This window comes from Podarcis bocagei, assembly GCF_964188305.1.
Source record: "Podarcis bocagei genome assembly, chromosome: 8".
Classification (NCBI taxonomy): Eukaryota; Metazoa; Chordata; class Lepidosauria; order Squamata; family Lacertidae; genus Podarcis; species Podarcis bocagei.
In genome coordinates, this window is record NC_138133.1 from 16,851,550 (window position 1) to 16,875,694 (window position 24,145).

The following is a 24,145-nucleotide window of genomic DNA, read 5'->3' on the forward strand; positions in this document are numbered from 1 at the left end:
GTTCCAGTCATGGACGACTCTGGGGTTGCGGCATTCATCTTGTTGTATTGGCCGAGGGAGCCCGCATACAGCTTCCGGGTCATGTGGCCAGTATGACTAAGCCACTTCTGGTGAACTAGAGCAGTGCACAGAAACACCGTTTACCTTCCCGCCGGAGCGGTACCTATTTATCTACTTGCACTTTGATGTGCTTTCGAACTGCTAGGTTGGCAGAAGCAGGGACCGAACAACGGGAGCTCACCCCGTCGCAGGGATTCAAATCGCTGACCTTCTGATCGGCAAGCCCTAGGCTCTGTGGTTTAACCCACAGTGCCACCCATGTCCAGGGGTCCTTTACCTTTACCTTTTTATGCACCAAAGACAGCAAAATGCCCTGTACCACTTTCAAGACTGACACATATAGTGACATGTGACACAAGGTACCAAAGTGTTGTGGCTCACCACCTTTGGAGCGGTGTCTGCTAAAGTTTAGTCTTCTTGGAATAGACATAGCAAGCGGAGGAGAAGCAAACAGACAAGGAGCTTACAGGGATAGATTCATACCTCGTAAGGATTGGGGCTTATTAGCATTCTCAATGAATATAAACGTAAAATGCAGGTCCAAACTAATCATATTTCACCTAGAAATCATTTATGTTAAATAGGAAGAAGCATGAAAAAGCAACAACAGAAATATTGCAAATGCAATGATGATAATGAAAAAGACAATAAAAAGCAACACTGCAGCAGTCTTAGCAGAGTAGATATAAATGCATTTTTAATTCCCAAAATGTTTGAACGTTGGTATTCCTTTCTCAAGGGAAAAATGCTTCACAAAACCTAAAAGCAAAGTAGAAGGTTTTGCTTTTTTCAGTTGGGGACCATATTTCCCCCTTGAGAAAAAAACAACTGGCATTTGAAATGCTTTCGGAATTAAAGATACATTTTTGTTTCTTTCTCGTTTGGCTTCTGTTTGTGTGTGTCCCGCCCCCCTGCTGCCTCCAAGGACTTGATGTAACCCCATGGGATCCTGCCAGAATAGGTTCTCGGGGACATTGATTCATCATTCCGCAAAAGCCTATCTGCAGCCTGCTGTTCCCGCTTGCTCTCTCATTTTTAGATGATAGCATTGATTGGATCAACTGCAAACACAATTCTCTACCTATGAAAATACAGAGCAGTTCTTGCACTTAATTTCAGGCTCAAATAGGCAAATACACTCCAGTGACTGCTGGTGTTTGTTTTTGTTAACACCAGCCCAAATAAAATTTCTATCATTGCATTGTAACAGTTAGACAAGTGCACACACAAACACAGTTCTTTTGCAAACATTTCCGCATGTTACACCAGCAGTGGAATCAATGTATCCAGCAAATGTGTGCACGCGTTGCATTGCTAAGTAATACATGCAGTGTCCACAAAGGAACTGGAAAAAAAGTTCAGTTTTTGAATGAAGAAAGCCAGCCAGTCAGTCAGTCAACAGGATCATTACTTTAAGGGGCTTATGTCTATTAAATAGCCCATTGCGGGCATCACTTTTTATAATCCTTTAAATCATGTTTGAGGCTAGCAACTTTCCCCTAGAGGCCTCGATAAATAGGTTTCTATAGTGTTCTCATTCAGGCAAGATATATAATCCCCAGCTATAGATTTACAGAGGCTACATTTTATTAGCAATCAGAGAACACCAGGGAACAGTGTGGGGTGTGTGTGTGTGTGCATATATATTTCTGCTGATACAGTTATCTTCCAGAAAATTCAAATGCTCTTCCAATAAATGGTACAGAACAGTCTGTACAAAATGCTAACTTGAAAATGTAACGGTGGCATAAAGTAGTACCCCGCTCTTTCTTCCGATATCTTCATCCCCGGTCCCTAGCCTCATCACATGCTCATCTCACTGCTGGTATCATTCTGGAAAATCTGTAACGTGGAAAATTTGGACTATTGTGCAGGTAAAAACCCACTGTGGTGGAAGTGGCTTCAATAGGAAACATCATCTGCCATATCACTTAACTGGATCATGTAGCCAAAGAACAGAAAACTAAAGCGGCCGAGTTTTAATTTGGAATCCTTTCAAGTACCCTCCCACACAACTACAATCAAACAAGGAAAGGGAGGGTTCATCAATACTGTCTTTGGGAGGTGGAAATAGTAATTGACAATCTTACATAATGCAAAAAGAATACTTTTACTTCATCCATGGAAACCGAGATCACACAAACTGCCAAGCTCATAACGAAATCCTTAAAATCAATGGGTGAACATGCTCCCATAGAGGCCAACTCCTAGGAGCCAAGGTCCCTTTACCCTCACAATAAAGTATTTGTAGGGCCTGCCCCCCAAGTTGACGGGCATTGTCATTCAAATGGTGTGTGAGCATTGCATCTTGTGATGGATTATGCTGGGTGGGGCTTACCTGCCCCCTAATGTTTTATTCAATTTACCTGCCCCCCACCATTTATTTTATACTTCCAGTAGCCCTGCAGCATATACATTTTCCAAATAAGTAAATAAAATAGTGGATCCAGGGCTTAGATGAGATTCGAACCTGGAACTTCAAAGTAGGTGTTGACAAATCAGTCTGGTTTTGGTCTGTGTGACTTTCACATGTGTTTACCCATAAGTCCATACTGTCCTATTTTACATTAAATGCCTTTTTGGGAAAACCTGTGCAAAGCATTGAACTTAAATATTACAGTGGTGCCTCGCAAGACGAAATTAATTCGTTCCGCAAGTCTCTTCGTCTTGAGGTTTTTTCGTCTTGCGATGCACGGTTTCCCATAGGAATGCATTGAAAATCAATTAATGCGTTCCTAGGGAAACCGCTTGCCAGGCTGGCGGTGCGGAGAAGGGGTTTTCTCCGCACCGCAAGCCTTCAGGACAGGTACGGGAACAGAGGGGAAGGCGCGCAGCGCTTTCCCTCTGTTCCCGGGGCTTGCGTGGGAGGAGGGTTTTTCCTCCCCGCCGCCAACATTCAGAACAGCATTCTGAATGTTGGCGGTGGGAAGGAAAACCCTCCTCCCACCCCAAGTCTTCAGGAAAGCCATCCGATGCCGCGCGGCGGGAGGAGGCGTTCCCCCCCCCCGCCCGGCATCGGAGCTTCGTTCCGATGCCACGTGAGGGGGAGGAGGCGTTCCCCCCCTGCCCGGCATCGGAGCTTCGTTCCAATGCCGCGCGGGGGGGAGGAGGCGTTCCCCCCCCCGCCCGGCATCGGAGCTTCGTTCCGATGCCGCGCGGGGGGGGAGGAGGCGTTCCCCCCCCGGCATCGGAGCTTCGTTCCGATGCCGTGCGGGGGGGAGGAGGCGGTCCCCCCGGCATCGGAGCTTCGTTCCGATGCCGCGCGGCGGGAGGAGGCGTCCCCCCCGCCCGGCATCGGAGCTTCGTTCCGATGCCGCGCGGCGGGAGGAGGTCCGAGGACAGTGGGGAAGACGCGCTGCGCTTCCCCGCTGTCCCGGAGATTTCCCTATGGGCTGTCGTCTTGCGAGGCAAGCCCATAGGGAAATTCGTTTTGCGAAGAGCCTCCAAAACGGAAAACCCTTTCGTCTAGCGGGTTTTCCGTCTTGCGAGGCATTCATCTTGCGGGGTACCACTGTATTTAATTACATGTTTTATGACTGAAAACCTGCTGGACTAGTCTGGTCTGGAACATCCTTTTATTATGCAAACTACAGGTGATATGTAGAATTAAATAGTTAGCCTATGGGAACTAAATAGCCAACTGAAGATCAGTTTAGTTCATATCAGAATCTGCTAAGATCAAATTTCTCAAGCATTGTTACTTTCTAGCTCATTCTTATAACCACGATGTAAGTACTGTTATGTAGAACACAACTGAATATTTGTGTTCGAACAGCTTGGATCATACAGAAGTAAATATCCCATAGTCACACCATGGTTGTGGCTTTAAAACTGTGACTTTGCTCTGATGTTGGTCTGTGGTATAAAGGTAAAGGGACCCCTGACCATTAGGTCCAGTCACAGACGACTCTGGGGTTGCGGCGCTCATCTCGCTTTACTGGCCAAGGGAGCCAGTGTACAGCTTCCGGGTCATGTGGCCAGCATGACTAAGCTGCTTCTGGCAAACCAGACCAGCGTACGGAAATGCTGTTTACCTTCCCACTGGAGCAGTACCTATTTATCTACTTGCACTTTGACGTGCTTTCGAACTGCTAGGTTGGCAGGAGCAGGGACCGAGCAAAGGGAGCTCACCCCGTCATGGGGATTTGAACCGCTGACCTTCTGATCGGCAAGTCCTACGCTCAGTGGTTTACACCACAGTGCCACCCGTGTCCCAGTCTATGGCATATTCAGGTGCTTTTTCTTCATACTGCCTTTGAGGACCCATATCCCTCCCATAGTATGTAGGCTGCCTCACAGCACTTACCAACTTGGTAGAATTCAGACATGCATGGTGATATAATGTTTTAAGAACTTCACCATTTGACATATATATCTAACAGCAACAAAAAGGATTATTAGAAACTTTGTTCTAAGATCATGTTAAAGTTGCAGAGTTCATTTCTGGCTCCTTACTATGTTTCAGAAACTCCTAACTTTCCTCTTTCACAGCTAATTAAAAGACTGTCAGAAATCTCCTGTTGTTTCCAGTAAGCCTGGAATTAAGTGTAATTCCAAAGTGCAATTAAAAGCATGGTTGGTTTTAATATATATACATATTGCAGATCTTCAGTTCTCTATTAGTAGTGCAGCGCAAATCGGCTTGGTTTGGTGAGGCTGTCACAATTTGTGGACAAAACAATCTTTTCTGCAGATATTGCTTTGTTCCTTATAGACTATTACATTTAAGCTTGGAAATGTTCAACTTTGTAATCAGAAGTTAGCTTGTGACTGCTTAATAATCAAGAATTGAAATAGGGCTGTATTCATTAGAAAGTCATTTATAGGAATAGCAAGGCTATCCACTGTGATAATAGAATGGATTAAATAAAACTGAGGGTATTGAAAAGGATATGAAACATCCACAATAGAGAGGACATGCAGATCTAAGCAGGAATTAGCATTATGCAGAAGGTTTCTCTGGGGGTAGGTTATTGCATAACTATTTGCAGTAGAATTCTTGTAACCTTACCCAGCATCCTACGACATTAACCAGTGTCAGGTATACTTATACATTAAGATGGGGGTTTGGAATCCATGGCCCTATAGATATTATTAGACAAAATAATAATAATCTCCTCTTTGGGAGGAGAAAAGACTAAGGAGTAAATCCTATCCAAAGCCAGAGTGGAGTCCCTAAGACGGTTGGATTGTGCCTTGTACGCCTCCTTCCAGCAACTCCTGCACCCAAGCTGGTGCCAAATATATTATTCTGCTTTCCTTTGAACAATATCAGTTAGGCTGGGAGGACAGTCTTGTCATCTGGGAAGCCCAGGACCTCCATACACACTGTCCTGGCTTGCACCCCAAGGAGATCACTTTGATGCTGCTAATACAGGGGGGGAAAAAACAATGCAGAAGGAGCAGTTATGAGTTACTGGTCTCTACAGCCACAGCAGGCACTGTGATTCTCCTGCAGTTTGACATTACCCCTGGAGGTGCACTCCATTGTCTCTTAAGACAGACAGATGCCAACAAGAACAAATCTCACCATCCCTGGCGCTTAGCCACACTTGCTGGGACCAATGCATACTAAGAATCTTAGTGCTACCATTGATGGGTACTACAAGTTCCTGAAATGTTTAAACCAAACTACTTCCTCCTCCTTTCACATTGGATTCTGGTATCTTGGTCTTGTTCCCCTTGTGTTCCCAAAGGGTTGATTGATTTATTTTACTGGCTTTTCTTCTCTTTGTTAAAGGAATGTTCTTCCATTCTTGGGGGATTATTTGCTTTCTTTTATTACTGTTTACAGAACAGGTCTTCCTTGTAGGATCTTTTCAAATATGTGCACTGTGGTTTCCTTCTAGTTCAAAGTGGTCTTCATGAGGCCTGGAGGCTCCATCTTCCAAACCATTACTCATACAAATAGCCCTACAAACTACAGGCCACCGACTGATATCACTCAGGAACAGGAAAGCAAATGTGCATTAAGTCTATCTGTGTTTGCGGAAGAAATACAGTAACTGATCAAAGTTAACTGAACGTATAGCTCTTACTTTTTATAGAAGATTATTTTATCATTCTGTATCAGGAACAATGTCTCTGTGTTCAGTTCATTGGTGAACCTGTCTGCCCATCCTTCTCCCCCAGAACTGCTTCACCAGTGCAGTCAAAAGCGCCATCAGAAAGCTGAGGCAGATGGCAAGTAATCTGCTATGTTGGAGGGAAGAGTGACCTTTCACATGGAGGAGCAGCAATGTAGTGAAGGCAGAATTCAGGTCTGGGACTTTTATCAGAGCAGCAGTGGTGAAATGGAAAAGAAATGCAATTCTTTCAAGAGGAATATCAAAATTTCATGAAAATTGCTCACTACCTATGCTCCCCAAATAAAGTAATGCTTTTCCTCCTAAGTAAAAGTGTAGCTTTGATTTATAAATAGATTTAGTCTTGTTCGAAACCTGATAATGTTTACCCATATCCATTCTTCCCCAACCTTGTGATATCACGCTCCCAAATGGGATTGTATCTCAAAATGCTGGAAAAAATAGGATTTTGTTGTCAAAACAGTCCAAGATATACAATGATTGTTTAAATGCCTTCTTCGGGGCATTTGTATACTTGCTCAAAAAAAACCCAGCCTGCAGAGATCAAAGTTAGATATATCTCCCTTTCACATTAACTGGTTTGATTCATAAATATACAGTATTTTTCCATGTATAAAACGCCCCCCCCCCCGTATAAGACACCCCGTACTTATGGAGATCCCAAATTTTGAAAATGGGCACATGCACTATCCGTTTATAAGATGCCCCCAAATTTTTAACCTTATTTGAAAGTAAAAAAAACAAAAAAACAACAACAAAACACTAGTCTTATACACGGGAAAGTATGGTATTTAGTCTTGTTTGAATCATGCTCAGTCTCCCCCAAACTTCTGTGTTGAAGTTGTTCCAAAACAGCTCTCATAATGCCTGCCATTGACCACGCTGGCTGTGACTAATGGGAATGATAGTCCAAAACATATGTAGAGTTCAATCTTGAGGAAGGCAGCCTTGCCCTGTAAGAAGTCTTTAAAGATAAGACATCAGGGTGAATCTGGTTTATATCATCCCTACCTTGCTGGCTATGCACTTGGGTTCGAGTCTGTCTCTGTCTCTGTATGTTTCTAGAACAAGCTGTTTTTCCCGTATCATCCAGTGTTCTTCTATTGTCATCTGACAATAGAATATAAATACTAGAATAAGGCTCAGTAAGGATTTTTGGACTCTGAAAACACTCCATGTCTCTATTAATTCCTACAACATTGTATTTGTTGAGAGAAATCCTTTGGTTTAAATTTGTTTTGAAAGATTATAAATGAATTGGACTCTACTGTCAAGCAGCATCCACAAAAGCTTTGAATTGCACTTATGTAAGCTGTGCTTCACGAGGAGTTCATTTGTGGTGTGTGCTGAAAATTCCTCCTACATGTTTTCTTTCTTTCTTAACCATTCTCCATCAGTTAAGAAGGAAATGAATTGCATTTATCAAAGGTAGGAGGAAAGTTAAGTCAAATTCTCATGGGTGGGGTGCATAATTTTTATTGCACTTACCATTAAGGTGGATGAGGGCTGTTTATCCTTTCATCCATTCTACAAATCATTTCTTCCATGATTTATGGCTTCTCAATTGCCCATGCACTAGGGAAAAACACACACACCATAAGGCAGTGGTGGCCCATGTGATGTAGTCCAAAGCATCTAGAAGACAATTCCCATCACACCTGACCAGTATGGCTGAGATTCAGGGATGGTGGGATTGCCTCTGAAAGCCAGCACAGCTCTCTACAAACTCTGCTGCTGCCTTGCCATTCCCAATGCAGAAAGTGGGAAGGATCACTGCAGAAAAAAGAGCAGGTTGCTAAAGCAGGTGCTAGGACACAGGGCAGCCTTCATGAACTTGGTGCCTTCCAACTTTGGGGACAAAGCATCTCAATAGCTCCAGCCAGCATAGTGGAAGCTAACATAGGGAAGGGGATCAGGCTGCCACAGCACATATCTGAGGGAGAAGCACCTCATCCCAGCAATATTGTCTTCTGCTGTTCCTGACAAATGGTGACCCCCCTGGTCATTTGAAAGAAATACACTTTTCACATACAATTTATAACCAAACATAACCTGGAAATTAAAACAAGGATGACATAGGGATGGGGTTAATCGGTTGGTTTTGGTTTCTCATTTTTCAAACCTACATTTTTCCATCAGTTTGCAGAAGAGGTCCTCATGAAAATTCACCAGCATTTTAGTGCAAATTAATCCCAATATTCACACTTTTATGCAATTTTGCCTAACACACACATTTTTATAACTCTCATTTTCTCCAATATTCTGGTTCTTTTTGTAATATAATGCATTGTGTACATTATTTTCACTAATATATACATTGCTATGGAAACTTACCTTAGTATTTGTGTTTTTGTACACACTGCGTGGCTGGAGAACTGCATTAAAAAATTCAGAGAAGTGTGGAGACTTCCGGGTTGGCGCGACCTGGAAATGGCGGATTCCCTCCGAGCTGCGGAGGGAATCGGCTCAACCGAGGACGGGTCTTTGCCGCGCCGGCGACACGGGGACCCTTAAAAACTGCAGGCGCGGAAGCCTGCGGACTGAAGACTCGGCGGGTGCCTTAAGCGCCCCCCGATCCACGAAGAGCCTTTTTAAAGGCTGCGGAGAGGATACGGAGGGTGGCGTGGTACTGAGAGTCGATCGCTACCTCGGTGGAGCGAAGCCGCGAGCCATGACCGGAGAGCGCTGACTTTCTTCCTTGAAATTTGGACTGAAAGAAAAACCCGTGAGTGAGACGGAATTGGATTCTAAAAATACTATCCTGAATTGGAGACGACCGGGGGGTGTGCTAAAAGGAAGTCCGCACCCCCCCCCCCTGCAGACCATCTAAGCAACGACATAAGAGCTAAGCTGGAGAGCCTACCCTTGGAGGGGTGAGTTAAAAAGGACACTAACTTCCAAGATTTAGCTAAAGCAAATTTTGAGCTGGAGAGTGGAGCTTTGGAAGCCTTCTTTTTGTTTTAAACAACCCTCCTCCCGGGCCCGGGAGTGTCCTGTTTCTGTGCCTGTGTAAGAGCTGCGGAGTTTGACAGCTGTCAAAGCTGTCAAACGGGCAGTTTAGAGTGGAAAAGTTGCTATTTAAGATCCCTCTGGACTATGATGAGTTACAATTGAACTAAAATTGTTGGAAACAAAGTAACAATAATAAGTTAAAGGATTGTTGGAGAAAAGGCTAATAAGTAACCAGATTCCCCCTAGGGGGAACTTTGTGAAACTACAATGGCTACAATGGCTGTGGATGGAAAGTTACTAGCGGAAATCGAAAGGATGTTTCAACTGGTGGGAATCCTACAAGAGCAGAGTTTGGCAATGAATAAACAACTTTTGACCTTGACTTCTGGAACAGGCAACTCTGCTGTTTGTATTGAGGACTTGAATGAGAAAGAATCCACAGCTGAATGGGAAATGATATCTAAAGAGGCCCAAGAGACTAAACAAGAAAAAGAGAAAGTAAAGCTGGGAAGTAATAACCAAAAGCCGACATCTGGGGAATACAGACAAGGAGAGTATTGGAACACATTCACCACAAGTCTGCGAAAGATGCAGAAGATGAAGGAGGAGGCCCCGGGAGTTTATGGAATACAGGAATTTAAAACAAAGAAATATGATTGGGGCCTTCATTCTGACTTTGACTCTGAAGATGCAGGATTTGTGGAAATTTTCCAGCAGTTACTTTCAAATCTCCTTGTGGGAAGAGAATTGATGGTGAAAGAACTTTTTCCAGACTTGACGACTGACACAAAGGACTACCAACAAGACCGGCGGAGAGGGACTGAAAGAGACATGAAAGCCTCGGACGTGAGGAACCCAGGCTAAGAACTGTTATTTTGGATTTGTATTGGGAAGGGACAAAAACCGGGGATGGGAGGGAGGGAAGAAGAGAATCTTAAAAACACTCAAGACCTTTAGGTTTGGTTAATATGACTTTTAACTAAGACAAAATGAGAAATCGATGGAAGAGAACTTGAGTCCAACTTAGGAAAATCTATATTTCTTTATAAAAGAGGTAATAAGATGAATAAGATAGTTAAGAGGAGAAATACCAATTTGCTGACACAATTTTGGGAATTGGGATGCACGAGGGGGGGTGGGGGGAAGTCAGGGAACAGGGCTAGGAAATTAAGATTTTCTGAATTTATACATGTTTTTGTCTTCTGTTATTTTTGTGTGTGTTTTGTCTTTATAAAAGTTGAAAAACCAATAAATTTTTTTTAAAAAAAAATAAAAAAATTCAGAGAAGTGTGGATTTTGAAGGACAGCTGTGTTTCAGTTCATGTATTCTCTCAGGTGGGTTTGGCTTTAAATGAAAACTGAATCAAAAGTCTTGCCCATCCTTAGCTGGAACCTAAAATATGTTTGCTTGAATGTTCACTCCATAGAAGCAAATATATATATATATATATATATATATATATATATATATATATATATATTTCAGAGGAAATGTTTAGGATGGGAATATCAGTGTGAAATACACCATTATTTCTTTTGCAAGACTATTAACATGTGGAACTAAGTCCCACATTATCACACTGTCCTTCCTATGGCTCTCCCAGCCTTTCCCCCCAACCTGGTCCTGTCAATGGGAACAGAATATTAGCATGGTTTGGTTATGGAGTGAAGTGGCTGCAGGCAGGGCGAGTGGGGGGTAAGCAAAACAAGAGATATGTGATCATTGCAAGAAAACTTATTTGAAATTTTGGGGCAGCAAACCGTCATTCTGTAGCTCATCCCTCGTGCCACATCAAATAGATGTTCTGCAAGACCTTAAAAGTTTTTCTTTTCTTTTCTGCTACAGCTTGATGATTTATTGTGTTGTTTATTTGTTCATTTCTTTTGTTTTTCCTTTCCAAGGATGGCCTTTAGAAACCTGTGGGGAATGTCATAGAACAACTGGAGAATAATAATAATAAAAAGGATTCTCTTCCATCAAGGCTGTGCTGCGTGGCACTTGACAAAAAGCCTGTTAGTTTTGCTTCCTATTTGTCTGCTCAGAAAGTTTAGCAATAAAGCAAACATATTAAAACTCAACTGAATCCACAGCTGGTTAGTATATATATGTTGAGGAAAGGGCCATCTTTCCATAAAAGTGTGCTGTTTTGCAACTCGGGAATCCTGGCAAAATTTATTGTATCTGTTACACACCAGTATAAGGATAATGTTGCAGTTATTCTGTTCAATCTCAGCAGTTTAATAGGAAAGCATCTGTTCTTAATACAATATTATTTGATAATATTTACACTTTGGGCATACAATATACAGGTAAGTATGGTGGGTACATATGGTTGTTGTATGCATTACTTAACTTTCAGGTAGGGATGGAAAGATCTGTCGATATTGGTCCTCCCAGTTTCTCTCTTCTCCAAGTTGAAATTCAGTCCTGCGCATTCCTCCCCCCCATAAATTTGCATTAAAAAACAACAACCATACAAATTCATCAGCATTTAAGGGCAAATTCATTCTAATTAAATACATTTTATATGCAGTTCTAACTAATGCACATTTTGGCAAGCAATTTCCTCAAATATATACGTTGTTTTCAGCAATATTCATTCTTATGCACACTTTCATGTGATATTGGCTAACAAACTACATAGCAAAATTCCGATACGTGTAGATTTCAAAAGATAGCTGCATTTTGATTTGTTTTATAAAGTGTAAATTTGAATAGGCTTCATAAGAGACCTGAATCAAATTTCTCCCTCCAGCCCTGCTTGCAGATAATTTATTTCTAAATCTTCATATCCTTCAAGAGATGTCACTTCAGCTCCTTCATCCAATCTTGACTTTGCCACCTGCAAAATGCTTGAATCCCTGAAGGACATCCTTTCCAAACGCAGTCTTTATTGACACTTCTGATATCAAACTGAACTGGTTTCCAACTCTGCTTTATGATGCAGGATACACAGAGCTTTCACCTTAGAGATTCCAAGGCCTTAATGCAAAGTCAAACATTGTCCACAGACAAATATGGCCAAAGACAGCTTTCTATTTATGTCCCAGATTTATCCAGGAACTTGTGGGGTAAATTTCAATGTGGCCCTCCAAGTCTCTTTAACTCAGGCTTCCTCAACCTCGGCCTCCAGGTGTTTTTGGCCTACAACTCCCATGATCCCTAGCTAGCAGGACCAGTGGTCAGGGATGATGGGAATTGTAGTCTCAAAAACATCTGGAGGGCTGAGTTTGAGGAAGCCTGCTTTAACTGGATCTTCAAAAGTTCTCCAGGCCACATCCCTCACTAGCTGATCTTAATATCTAAAATGCTTTTGCCTGGCTGCAATGAGTCATTGAGACCTGGTAATACCGCTTGCTTATCTGACATATGTGACTGTGTGTAGAACATACCCTTCTCTGCAAAAGTAAAATTTACATTTGCTTGCCCAGGCCTCCTGGCTGAAAAAGTTTCTATACCCCTTTGATCTCTTTCAGCTGTTGCATCACTTTCCCAAACTCTTGGGTCACTTCATTTAGTTCATTCGCTTGCTTTCTCCTCCAGCTGAAAGAGCTGAAGGACCTGGACTTAAATGTCTACTTGGTCATGAAGCTCCTGATGTAACCTCAGGGAAGCTTAGCCCATCTCACAGGATAGATAAGAATTCAACAGCCTTTTAATATGTAGCATCTAGTTTTACTACTGTCAGTTTTAATGTGCAATATCTTTTAGCCTTGCTGGTGTTAGGCTGATGGTTTTATATGTTCTTTGTTATTGCTTTTAGAAATTGTTAGGTGTATGTTTATGATTATATTGTATCATTTTATGGTTATTCTGTATGCCTCTCTGGGGTTCTTCTCACAGAAGAGTCGGATTCATTTATCGTTGCGGTTGTTGTTTGTTGTTATGTGCACTATTATGTGGGTTCTATTGAGAAAAAACAGAACACAAATGCAATAAATAATTATGAGCACATCTTAAAAGAAAGGGAGAAGGAAACATGAAATAATGTGTCCTGGGTACATATTTAAGCATTTTTATTTTAATGAACTATGTCCATTGTCATTGTCTAAGATTGGATGCAAATATCAGATATGATAGTTTGATCAGGATAAAAATAGTTATTGTGCTCCAGTGAAAATCTTTGGGTTTAAAACCCCACAGGTATAGGGCTACCACAAATTTTGTGCTTGGTTAACTTTCCATCTTGGCCTGTCCTGGTCTTCATAACTGGAAGTTTCTATGCTGCCCCTCATCTGAGGATCACGGGGCAGTTCACAATATAAAAACACAAAAATACATAACATACTAACAAATATGTTCCCAATGGTTGCCTGGTTGTAACACATAGTGGGCTGCAAACTGTCTTAACCTGCTTATGCTCCACTTCTGAAAATAATTCTAAAAAATATCCCAATCTCAAATTCTGGAGTGCAATGAAGGACAGTAATGCCAGCTCAAGATATTTTGTTATCTAACGTGAAAAGGTAAATAGTGCCTCCCACCCACTCACACACACACACACCACAGTGAAGGTATTCCAGGTCAGTCAATTTATTTTGATACCTGAGGCAAAAAATGTCACAAGTGGGAGTGCGTGTAGAATACATTTTACTTAAATGACTACCAATTTGTCCGTCCTTCCATGATGCTAAACAGGTGGCAGCCTCACTCTCCCTAATGGAAGAGCTGGCCTTTCAGGCAGAGAAGAGGGGTAATAAAGTAACAGAGCAGGGCAAAAGGCTTTCGTTTGGAGGAAAGCTAACAGCTGCTTCCAGTCCTTTTAGGGAGTTTGTTAAGTGAGCATCATAGCACCTTGGCTTTCAAAGCCTGCTGCTAAGAATTCCCCAGATCTCCTCCTGTTGGTTTTGTGTCCCCAGCTCCTGGGATTCCACCTCCCCTGCTGGCGACAGAATTTGCTGCTGTACAGAGGGATCCCTTTTGTGATGCAGTTAATGGTCAGAGACGCTACAGACTCCTGCTGTGTGTGATGTTCTCAAATGGAATGGTTAAGCTTTTCATCATGTTTCTTTTCAAAATCAAATTTAAAGGCAGCCCTTCTTCTTAAACTTCTCCTTTAAATCCTGATTTGCAGCTCAGCGCTAGCGATGCCAATGGAGCTGCAATGTTGTTGCTGCAAAAAGGAAATAGCGGGGAGCACAGAGGGGGTTTATAAGAAGAGGGTGAGGGGAGTCTCTTGTATATAATCCTTTATATTTTATGCTACACCTGATGTTCTTAAAGCAGAGCTTTACTAGAGAGAGAGGAAAGAAAATAACGGCATTTTTTTTATCCTTAATCACACTACTTGCAGATAGCCATATGTAAGAAAAATGTCGTGTCAGATAAGCCTAAAACTTATTTAAAAGATTACAATCTTTACTGCTGTAGTGTATGTTAAATGCCAAGCATGGTTGAATGGCTGTTATGAGCAAGAAGTAATACTAAGCTAATGTGATAAGATAAAATAAACAGAAGCATATTTCATTTTTGCATCCAGAGAAATACACAGAACTGGCACCCATATGTACTTGTCACTAGGGTGGGGCAACTGGAGCATGTGCCTTGGATACAACCTGGCCCCAGAGATACCGCAGTGCACTCTAGGTGAGACTGCCCTTAAGACTGATTTGGAAGCTGCAGTTGTGGCAGGTGGACTGTTATGCAGCTTCCAAATCAGTCTTAAGGGCCTAGTGGGGGCATAGGCAACCTCGGCCCTCCAGATGTTTGGGGACTACCATTCCCATCATCCCTGACCACTGGTCCTGTTAGCTAGGGATCATGGGAGTTGTAGTCCCAAAACATCTGGAGGGCCGAGTTTGGGGGTGCCTGGCCTAGTGGGAACATGTAACACCAGACCTGAAAATTGTACACTGGCTGCCAAACCGCTATAGTCAAACTCTGTTGGGGCTCTCTAACCTCTGATTAAGTACTTACCTAATTCATTCCGGAGGTCCGTTCTGAATCTGAAACTGTTCTTAACCTGCAGCACCACTTTATTTTTATTTTTATACCTGTCAGGGGTTCAGGGACAGAGGCACAGGTGAGGGGGGAGACGGAGAGCGATGGGGAAGAATCCCAGGACTGTGAGGAAGAGGAGGACAATGACTTGAGGTCTTCCATGAGTCTCTCAAGTGAATCGGAGGATTCCCAGAAGGGGGCGCCCCTAGTCAGGCCAAGGGGGTTCACAAGGGGGACATGCCAGGGGCAGGGAAGCAGCAGGGAAACCCCGAGTGGGAGTGGGAGATCGGGGCCGGCTTCCCAGCAGGAACGAAGTGAAGAGAGTGGAGTTCCCAGTGTGACACACGGAGCAGAGCAGGAAGGAGACAGGGGAAGGAGATCGGGGCAGAACGTCCTGCCGGAAGAGGTGGAGAGTAGTACAGGGAGTAGTGTAAGTGTCAAGAGGAAGGTCAGGGGTAGCGAACGCACGCCAAGTTCAAATGTGGAGGCGCGCGGAAATGGAGAGAGCCCGGAGGAGGAGCCTGGCCCCAAAGCACGAAGGAGGGGGGGACAGGCATCTGAGGAATCCGCTTCAGGAGAGAGCAGGAGGGAAGGGACCCAGGGGGGCAGAAAGACCCTGCGGAAAAAGAAAGACAGGAAGAGGTGGACTAGCACAAGCCTCTTAAGCTGGTGTAGGGGCGGGACCGATTCAGAGGGGACTTAAAACGTCCAGGCTAAGAGACGCGGGGCTGCACGCCTCGGTTGTGGAACCAATAATGAACTGCAATAAACATCCTTGTATATAAGAAGAACCTGGCGTTGGTCTTTTGTGAGCTGAGACCTGAGGCAGCTCTGACAGTACCTTTAACCAATTGGTCCCTTCTAATCATATTTAGCAAAACCTCCAGGACCGATATAAAAAGCAATGGAGAGATTGGGCAACCTTGTCGTGTTCCTTTCTCAATCTTAAATTCTTCCGTCACTACATTATTCACAATAAATTTAGCCTTCTGTTCTGAATAAATTGCACCTATACCGTTTCCAAAACTTTGACCAACCCCCATCCCCCTGAAGCATCACTTTAGCTAATGGGGCCTCCTGCTGCTGCTGCGCCGCCGGAGCACGATTTCTGTTCTCATCCTGAAGCAAAGTTCTTAACCCGAGGTGCTATTTCTGGGTTAGTGGATGTCTGTAACCTGAAGCCTATGTAACCTGAAGTGTATGTAACCCGAGGTACCACTGTACTTGCCTCAAACCTGAATCTAGGCATCTAGGGAGTTCTTCTTTTATTGTACCATTTATTTCCTTTCACCAAATTAACTAACACAAAGCTTTTCTTATTGGACCGTCTTACTTCTATAGACTGGCTTTTGCTCAGGTCAGTTAGATGCAAGAAACCCAACAAAGTGCCTTCCTCTGTCTTATCTTGCATGTATATTTGACGACTGACATCTGATCATTTGAAACAGTCAACCGATGATTCAGCACGAGTTGTTGTTTTAAACCGTCAGTGGTTTGTTACTCATTGCTGCAATTTTTGTAAGGATAATTTATTTTATTATTATTATTGAATTTATATACCACCCTATACCTGCAGGTCTCAGGTTAGTTCACAGGATAAAACCAAACATACACAAATACTTTCCCAGTCCCTAATCCTCAACACAACCATATATGTTTGTTTTTTGTGCTTTTTATTATTATTTATATCCTGCTCTTCCCATAGGAACCCAGTGCAGTGTGAATTGCAATGCTGCCATTTGTCATGTTGTAAAGATATAATTTCAGGGATGCTTTATCCTAAGTACAGGGTTACATGGACTAGGGCTGGGATGTGCATATATGTATGAAGAATTTGTTAAATCACTGAGACCTCTTGTGTGCATCATTGCCTAGGCACACGGCCCAGAATAACATGATGAGCTAGCCTTTCCTCCTATTCACCTCTCCCCTGCTGTTGAATGATATGCTCCTGGTGACTGGTGATCCTTATCCAGCCTCCTCCTTCTTGGGACAGAAACACTATTAAAGCCACAGTAAGTGAATGGAATCCTGCTCACCTGTGTCTTCTAATCTGGAGGAGTGGGTTTATAGAAAATGAAGTGCTGTCCTTCCGGGTGGAAAGGTGATTCACAATTAATTAGCATCAGATTCAAAGAGGAAAAATGGAATCACCAGCTTGCCAAAGAAGTTAATTGACTGCAAGAAGCAACCAGATAATTGTGTGTACCTGTGGCCAGGAATGCTGACCATTGCATTGCATATTCTTCTATGTGATGTGTGCAATGAAGTTTAGAAAACTGCAATGAGCATAAACAAATGAACAGTATGCTGCACACTGTTGACACTTCATCCTTGCCAGTGTCTCAAACATGTCCGTTCGATGTTCCCTCAGGACCGGAAGGTTGTAGCTTTTGGCCTAGTTCACAGCCTTTGCTGCTTTTGTGGCCCTGGGAAACATGGGGCATTAGAAGGTGTAGGGATGCTAGCCCTGGAACAGGGATAGCTGGATCCACTGGCTCTTCAGTGGAGATCTGAGATCTATAGCAGGGTCCTGCTCCTCTTGTATGTCATCTCAAGAGAGCTCAATCTTGGGCAGGGCTGAATCCCGATACTAACTCTCTACTGAACCTACCTATAGAATTTCCTCATGAAGATAGTGGCCACCAGACAACCACGGTCAGTACAACCTGACTGACACATCCAATCCAAGCTTCTACTTCTCCACAATAGGTGGGAAGAGCATGGTGTTTCCCTTTACAGCCATTTCACTCACCCAAATCCCTAGAAAGCAGGATTAGTGTTTGTGGGCACTATAATCCAATATGTTTTCTCAGTGCATGCACACGCACAGGTTGCACCATCTGAAGACATTGGACTAGATTATCCTCATGGTCCCTTCCAATTCTATGATTTAAAAAGTGAAAAAACCAGATACCTTATATATATATTAGTTGCTGGGCAGCTCCACTTAACACTACAGTGCAAGACCAACTCTCCCATTAGGCAGAATAAAGTGGCTGTCTCAGGCAGCTGATTTGTGAAAAGGCAGCCATTTTTTGTAATTTAATCTATTATTTTTATTTTACTTTTTTTTACAGAGGTACCACTGTTTATTTCCCCCCCCTCCATATTACATCACAATATAAATAAACCAAAACCATCACCACATCCTCCCCACCCCCCATATATCTATATATCCATCAATCAAACAAACCCAATATTCTTTTGTTTCTCCCCCCGCTTCCCTCCACCCCCACTCAATTTCCTCTACATTCTGAGATTACATTTATCTTTGCATTTTACAATCTTCCCAAATCTTCTATATATTCTTATTACCTTTCCTTACTGATTTACCTTCCCTCAGATACTTTACATTTTAATCCAGGCATATTAGCATATCTTTTTTTTTTTTTGAGCAATATTTTACCATATATTCATCAAAACATTCCCACTCCTTTTTTAATTTTTAATTTAATTTAATCTATTATTTTGGTATTGTTACATCCAGGGAAGGGAGAGGCCTTTGTGGCATTTTCTCAGGTGCTGAAATAATTTGATTAGCCTTAGGGACTATACACCTTAAGAGCATAAGAAGAGGCTGCTGGATCAGGTCACGGGGCCATCTATTCCAGTATCCTGTTCCCACAGTGGTCAATTAGGTGCCTCTTGGAAACTCGCAAGCAGAACCTGGGTGCATCAGCACACGTTCCATTTGTGAATCACAGAAACTGGTACACAGAGGCATATTGCCTTGAGCAGTGGAAGCAGAACACAGCCATTATGACTAAAGGCCAGTGATAGGCCTATCCTTCATGAGTTTATCTAATCCTTTAATTTTTAAAGCCGTGCTAGTTGGAGGTCTGAATTTCATAGGGTTGAATTCCATAGTTTTAACTATGTTCTCTGTGAAGAAATACTTCATTTTGTCTGTCCTGAATCTTCTAACATACGGTGCCATTGAATGCCCACAAGTTACATTGCTTTGGCAACTTGGCAGGGGGAATGGGGTGCTATTAGGGATAAAGAAAGTTGCCTTATACAGAGTCAGGCCATAAGTCTATCTAGCTCAGTATTGGCCACACTGACAGGCAAAAGCTCTCTAGGGTGTCAGGTAGGTTTTCTGCCAGCCCTACCTGGAGATGCCAGAGATTAAAGCTTGGACCTTCTGCAAGCACAGCAGATACTCTGTCACTGAGCATTGGTGTTCCTGCTCTGACACCAAATATCACAGGTCATCCCTGATTACAGAAATAGAGTGATTGTGGTACTACTTGCTTATCCACCCTTCAGATCTTTCAATCATGGACTGTGTGTGTGTGTGTGTGTGTGTGTGCGTACGTGTGCTCACACCAGCTACCCATGACCTCATGGGTGCTGCCATTATTGAGTCACTGATGAGGGAGTGGGAAGCCCTTTTCATTGTCCTGCTTTGCTTCATTACATATCAAATGGATGTGGAAAATCATTGCAGAAGACAAACTAGGGTACTTAGGATAATACCACATCAGGACTCTTTCCCCTGACCTGGTATTTTTTGTGTACAGGGATTTTTGTGTGGCAGTTAGGCATTGGTAAACTTGGTTTATTGGAGGGGAGGTCATGGTCTTCACCTGTCCCTCCTCTTTAAAGGTATTCTGTTAAAGGGATCCGGGGGTTTGGATCCTGTCCGAAGCCCAGGTATGGGCTAGGGCCATGCCACAACCCCATCGGGGACCCTGGGGGAGCTCGCAGTTGATGTACATCAACAGGGTTCCCCCTACTGGTGGTTGACCCTGTGACATTAACATATATGAGAGAGTGCTGGAGGGGAAATAGTTAAATAGGTTGCACAGTCAGTACCCAGGGGGGTGGAGTCAGTGGGACTATAAAAGGAGTTCGGGGAGGTGTTGGTTGGGAGTTGTTGGTGGGTAGTTGGTTGGTTTGAGTGGGCTGGCTGGTTGGGAAAGGCAGTTGGTAACAGAGAGACAGGGCAGTGGGTTATTGAGTGTGGGGAGGTAGAAGAGATAGATAGAGGAAATAAGACTAAGAAAGTAAAGAGCAACAAGGTTTAGAATGCTGTAAAAGTTTGTGTCTGAAATAAAATACACTCTTCTTTATTAATTGAGAACTTGACTGAGACTGAAGTGATTTTACCAGGGAGGACCTAGTTGGTGGCAGCGGATTAGTGGTGTACGGGTCAACAGTCCGTGAGACAACCAGGGGCTCTGTATGAACACCACAGACCCTTACTAGACTACCTGGATGGCAGGCAGGAGTCAGATATTGTTGGTTCAGTTCCAGTGCCTAAGCCAATACCACTCACATCTGTAACCAATAAAGTTGTGGTCTTATTTATCCCATTAACCCAAAATATTGGTGTCCATGTGGCTTGGGGCCTTGCCATCCAAATCTTTGTGTGTGTGGTCATTATAAACCTCAATCCCTTAACTTCAGTCCAGTAACATATGTCAGACATTAACTGTAGCTGTTGCACTTTCACCTTGAGAATAAAATCAAAATTTCATCTAATGCATCTATTTCTTGAGGATAAAACTTCCAATGTATCTCATATTTGGTACTTAGTAACTAAAAAAAAAGAGGAGTGAGGGAACTACATATAAAGAAATGTGTCCTATATAATTAAACACTAGTCACCACTGGATTGAAGTGTATCATCTATAGCTGTAGTGGGCTAAAAATATACCATTAGCTTACTCACTGGTAGGGCATTATTATGCCTTTCAATATATGTACCTGCAACTGTAAATTATGTGGCATAATGATACACCTACAAGCTGTGTTAATAAATAGAGATCTACTAAGTAAAATGGCACAAGTTCAGTGCTTTAATAGTTGGGGGACTTATGAGTCAAACTGACAGGATCAAAATATAATTCTGGCAGCTTTTCTGTTCATCTTTCAGAGTGTGTATTTGGTTGCCAGACAACTAACAGGACTGGAAAAGCAACCAGTATTTGCATCTGAAAATACCAGTGAACTTCAGATTCTTCCAGGCTCAGTCTATGGGCCTTTCCCCACTCACCTTTTATATTGGTATAGTTGCTCAGTTTATTAAAAAAAATATTGTTATTCTCATGATTGGCATTCTCACATTTTCATCATAGTCATTATTCAGCTGCTGATCTGCAGCGATATACTCATAAAATTGCTTTTTCTTCTACCACAAAAAAATGTGAAAGATCTGGGGTGAATCCTCAGTATTTCCACTTCTGTGGAATGTATTCAAGGGGTCGGGGGATTGTGGGCATTGTCCCATATTTTTAAAATTATATTTTCTGTTAGGTCCAATATGAGATGAATAAACCATTGTTTCCTTCTCAGTTGTACATACCAATACTGATATTGTGCAAACATATCGTCCATAACAGCAATAATTATCTGCAGATAGAATTTAATCAGAATAACTAGCATATGAGAATTGCACCCAGCATATGCAGCTGCAGCAATGGAGCAAAATTCACTCTGCATCTTCCTGCTTTGCTATTCTTGTGTTCTAATTGAACACCTGAAGAGGGAAAGCATTTGTTTAGGATTGTGACTCCTGAAACAGAAAATCCCACAATTACCTCTCCCTTAGACTAAGAATGCAAAGTGTCAAATTAAATAATTACCAATTTGTTGTTCCCACATGACACCTAATATCAACTGCCCGAGGCAGCTTCCTCCCTCTGTCTAATGGTAGGGCTGGCCTTACATAATCACCTGAAGCATAGATGCTTCATAATACCATTGTATGGTTCTTACTGTTTTGGAGTGAATTAAGTTTATTTGAGCGCTTCTGAGTGCCAACTGCATAGATTCAGCATTTCCTGAGAGGATTTTTTTTATTTTTAATAACAACTCAGCCTACAGTTCTGTGCATACCTGCAGAAGAAGATTTGTTCTGGGAGAGCGAAGACAAAGCTGAGTTGAACAGCATCGAGATGGATAAATTATACTCCGTATATACCCCAACATGTCTTTATTTCTCTTTCTCATCTTCCATAATTTACAGCACATTGCTGTATTGTCCCATTATTGAATTTTCAATTTGCATGATAGTTGCTTTGATATAAAATAAAAGTTGCACTAGTAATCTAAAGGAAAGTGCATTAAGGTTATTTCCAGCAGGACCAGACGGTGCAGATGGCTCATTATTGCCTTAACCTAGAATTTAATGGCAGCTTAAAGAAATATGCACAGAGAGACTCACACATGAACTCACAAATGCCTGCAGATCTGTCACAGCAGTCAGAGAGCTAGTAAAAAAAATACTGGACATTATCACATGCAGGTCTTCTAATAGCCTGCTGGTCTCACCATGTGCCTCATCACAGTGTGTATGAGATAGAAGCTGTGAGTTAATGGGGTAAAAGGCCATGCCTTTTATGTGTTTGTCAGAAAACCTACTTTGTGAGCAAAAATAAGAACATTAGATAGATCAAGGAAATACTGTGGCTGATTAGGAACCTACAGCCAAAGCCTTAGCTGTTTCACTCTGATCAATGGGTTGTATTCAATGTAGTTTTAAGGTAAATGTTCTTTCATTGTTCTCCTTGTGCAATGGAATATTCTCCCCATTTCTGCCTCTGGCTTCGTCCAAATCTGTTCTAGAGAATAATAGGGGAATTCCAAACTGATCCTTCCACTAGTCCAATAATGTAGTTGAATTCCGCTCAATATGTGAAATTCAACCCCTTTCAACCCCCCCCCCCCATTGCTTCCTTAGGGTTGCTAGGTCACCATTGTGTCATGACCATAGAAGCCACAACTCAAGTGACCCTATGTCCCATAAATACCTGACCCAGAGTCCCAAGCCTTCTAAAGCTCATGAGTCCTCCTTTTTTCAACTCTCCTATCTCCATTACCAATGGAAGCTCTTCTGTTTTCCTGTTCCTTGGGTTCTCTATATTCTTGGACCTCTTTTCAGCTATCAGATTGCCCTTCATGACATGTTCATCTCAGCCAAACTGACAGTAGTTCTTTTCCTAAGAGAAGCTAGATGGCAGATACTTGGGACATGCAATCAATAATAGGTTCCTCAATGGCAATGCATGAAGCTTGGGGCTAGGAAAGCATATGGCAAGCTTTAGTACCCCTATGTATCCCTGATTCTGGCATTCTTTGGCAGGTCTAAGGACACCTCCATCTACCACAGTGTTTCCCAAACTTGGGTGTGCAGCTGTTTTTAGACTACAATTCCCATCATCCCTGACCATTGGTCTTGTTAGCTAGGGATGGTGGGAGTTGGAGACCCAAGTTTGGAAAACACTGATCCACCACATGCACTTCATAGACATCCAGCAACTTCAGATGATGCTGTGGTGAAGACTCAATTACTTGTGCCTGCTTGCTGTAGCAACAGCTTCATTCTTTCAAGAGGTAATTACATGGCAGCTAAATTACATTGAAGGTTTTGTTTCTTACCAGAAAGTGACATAATAATTATTGATCAAACCATTGTCTTTGCAGCACAAATTGCTGTTAAAAATACCTATCATAGGAATGCAAGGGAGGAAATGTAATTTGCCTTCCCTAGACTCAGCAATAGACAAGGCATTGTCTGCAGTTGCCATTTATTAGACGGCTATAAAATATGTTGATTTGGTTTTATTTCCCCAAAGGAAATGAACTGCGTCTTTTTCTCTTTTCTTTTGAAGGCACCAAATACAGAATTGTGAGAGGAGCTCTTTGTATGCGTGTCTCTGGGGGTGTGGGAGGAATCCTCCTGAAAAGTTTCATAAGGGTTTCCTTTTACCTATTAGCCAGCCATGAAATTACTTAGGAAATCAGAAAGCTCCAGTGTTAGAGGATTTATCATTCCACCAAGTAATCTGGGGTTGGAAAGCTCATATTTTTGCCGATAAAACCCTGATTTGTACACAGTTGATGCTCTGAAAGTGGAATACACCAAATTCTCAGGTTAGATTTACCTGGAACTGAATGTGGAGAGGGCAGCAAACCACTTAATGAGCTATAGCTATGGGCAGCCTGAGGAAGCTCTACCTTCCTTGGACCTCCCCATAAAATGCAAGCTTAGAGTGAGAGTTTAGGGTGATGACAGCAGCAACCCGTTGTGATACTTTTGTGGGTGAGCTGAGAGTTAGTTTGGACCCTGGGTGAGAGCTGGGGTGGGTGGGTGGAG

At 42.6% G+C, this 24,145-nt stretch overlaps 1 long non-coding RNA gene across 1 annotated transcript in view; it reads left to right on the forward strand.

Moving 5' to 3' along the window:
• The window catches only part of LOC308594071, a 38,916-nt gene extending 27,876 nt beyond the window's left edge, over nucleotides 1-11,040 (forward strand). Inside the window, exon 3 of the long non-coding RNA XR_014011290.1 lies at nucleotides 11,001-11,040. This is a non-coding gene — a long non-coding RNA (uncharacterized lncRNA). The remainder of the gene's footprint in view (nucleotides 1-11,000) is intronic.
• The last annotated feature ends 13,105 nt before the right edge of the window (nucleotides 11,041-24,145 follow it).